This window comes from Pteropus vampyrus, unplaced genomic scaffold, assembly GCF_000151845.1.
Source record: "Pteropus vampyrus isolate Shadow unplaced genomic scaffold, Pvam_2.0 Scaffold64, whole genome shotgun sequence".
NCBI lineage: Eukaryota > Metazoa > Chordata > Mammalia > Chiroptera > Pteropodidae > Pteropus > Pteropus vampyrus.
This window is the reverse complement of record NW_011888845.1, coordinates 4,900,897-4,903,722: the sequence shown is the minus strand read 5'-3', so window position 1 is coordinate 4,903,722 and position 2,826 is coordinate 4,900,897. Positions and strand designations below refer to the sequence as shown.

The window sequence follows — 2,826 nt, the reverse complement described above, 5'->3', positions numbered from 1 at the left end:
ATAACAGCACCCAGTTATTCTGAAGTCCACTGTTTCAGTAAATTTCTTTTAAACTCAACCTTCAAAACTAGATGCTGCTTACAGTAGGTGAGTTTGGGAGTCTTTGAAGATATGCAGCACCATGATCAAAGTCAAACGCTATTTAAAGCAGGTAATATTTCCAAATAAATTATTACAAGTAGCAATAGTTTCATAAAGGAATCCTCCAATGAGCTTTTGTGTTTATAAGCAGAACTTTTTGCTTGCATCAAGCATTTTAAAAAAATCGAAGTCAGTGATAAGAGCTTGACAATATCACTGACAGCACTAAGCCCACAGACTTCTTCTTAGTGGGTAATTCCTTCTAAGAAACAGCAAAGGTTTACTTAGACTCAAGTTTGTCCATCCTTGGAAATCTGTAATTATTGACAACACTAAACACTTCCCTGCACAGAGGAGGTATAAGATATTATAATTCAAATAACTCCAAATCACCAAATCCAGTTGTTTCACCGAACTCTCACCTGTTTGAATTTCCCCTGATATTTAACCCTAATGAGCAATATATAACTCCCTTACGTAAGTTTCTACTCTTTTGCCTCCAGGATATCACTCATTTTATACTCTAATTTTTTGACGCCATTTCAAACTTCTTCACTTATTTTTTTCTATATCTCTATATCAATGTAAAAATCAACCTTCTATCCAGATTTTTCAAACTTTTGGCATATATTCACATATAGAGTTTATTTATATTTAAAAGTTTATCCTATATCTATAGGTAGATTCACTTTCTCATTTTTAATATTTATTTATGATTCTCCTCTTTTTGAATTGCTAATCATTTGTCTGTTTTATGAGACTTTAAAGAATCAGATTGTGTTTTCATAGATCAAATCTATAAATTTGTTGTTACTTTATTGTTGCTGCTACTGTATTTTATTTTTTATTTTTTTATTTTTTACACTTACAGCACCTGATCTTCCTAGGTGGTCTCCCATCCAGGTACTAACCAGGCCCGACCCTGATTAGCTTCTGAGATCAGATGGGATCAGGCTTATTCAAGGTGGCATGCCATAGATGCTGCTGCTGGTGAATTTTATAGTATTGATTTTGATTTCTATACTGATTAAGGCCTCCTTTACTGCTTTTTGAATTATTTCACTGTTTCTTTTTTTCTTTAGCTTATTTACTTTAATTCATTTATTTAAACTTATTAAGTTCTACTACATGCATTTAAGGCTACACATTTTCCTTTGTACTTCTTTGTCTACATCAGTTTTTACTACATAGTGCTTTACTGCTATTCTTTTCTAAATAGCTTATAATTTTGGTTTTGAATTAATTTTTATCTTAGAAATTTGTTAATTCTTTTTATTTCATTTTTAATTTAATTTTTTTTCATTATAGCTAGTAAATAGGGTCTGAAGGATTTCTCTCCTACAGAATTTCTTAAGATTGTATTTTTTCATACATAGTCACTATTCTCTATTTCATGGGTGTCTCATTCTCTGTCTGCTGTAAGTAATGTTCTAAATGTAAGAACAAGTTATTTCGTTACATTATGCGAATACCCTATGTCCTTATTTCTCATCCAATTCATCTTTTATATTGTAAGACAAGCTCCCATATTGAATTATATTTTTTAAAAATTTTATTTCTTATTTATATAGATACTATTTTATTGTTTTTCAACTTAGTGTAACATGAACAATCCTGTCTCATTTAAAAGTTTTCATATAGAATTCGGTTTTCTTCTTGTTCGTATTTTCCTGTTATACCTTGACTAACTTTACACTAATACCTTTTTAAGTTTGAAAAAATCTGTTTTACACCAATATCTTTTTAAGTATGAACAAATATACAATTGAATTTTGCAGTTTAACAATATGTTTTTGTTATTAAAATATTTTCTTTTATTTAATGAAATTAATTGTGGTATAGACTTTCATATAGTCTCTGCTATATCAGCTCTCTTGTTTATCTTGGCCTTCTTTTCCAGGCTGGTGGGTTTTCAAAAAAGATCTGTGAACATGGCTGTCATTTAGTTTTGAGTGTAAAAATTTGTTGATTAACGTAGGCAGCTGTACTGGGTTGCTCAGTGAGTGTGTGGATCTTCCAGGGGCCTGTATCCTGGCTGAGAAGGCTTCCTTAAAGTCCTTCTAAGTGGATGTGGCATAGTCCAATTAGGTTGTACAGATACGGTTAAGAAGAGGCAGAGTCATATAACCTTTCCTGATTTAAAAAAATATATATTTATTATTATTTATGCCTACAGCACCTGGTCTTCCCAGGTGGTCTCCCATCCAAGTACCAACCAAGCCCGACCCTGATTAGCTTACGAGATCAGACATCAGGCTTGTTTAGGATAGCATGGCTGTAGATCATGGACTGTGGCTCCACTGGGGCATAAACCCAGAACCTTCTGTGTGTAAAGCAGATGTGTTAACCGCTACACATGTCCTAACCTTTCCCAATTTTTAAAAGTATTAGTCTTTTACTATAAGACTGGAATGCTTTTATTTCTCTTCTTGTTTTTTTCTTTCATTTTCCTTCCATCTCTATTTTGGAGATTCAGAGTATTCTCAATCTGTGATTTAAATCTCAGGCCCCTTCACCCATATTAGTAGGCTTTCTAGGCTACTAATTCTATTTCTTCAGAGCCATCCTGGGGTTTTGCCTGGGACCAGAATCACTGCTGCCTGACAAAGAAAAAGAGCAAGGTGGATAAAATGGCCTGAAGCTCTCAGTTCTGTCTCTTCATTGCCCGGATTCCTCTGGGCCTGAGACCTCCTCCTGTTCTTTTTATATGTGCAGCGATCTTTGATTATTACTGAAACTCTAATT

General features: G+C 33.3%; 1 pseudogene; it reads right to left on the bottom strand.

Annotated features, from left to right (window-relative positions):
• Positions 1-943: 943 nt before the first annotated feature.
• Positions 944-1,061, bottom strand: LOC111740502 (annotated as a pseudogene).
• Positions 1,062-2,826: the final 1,765 nt, after the last annotated feature.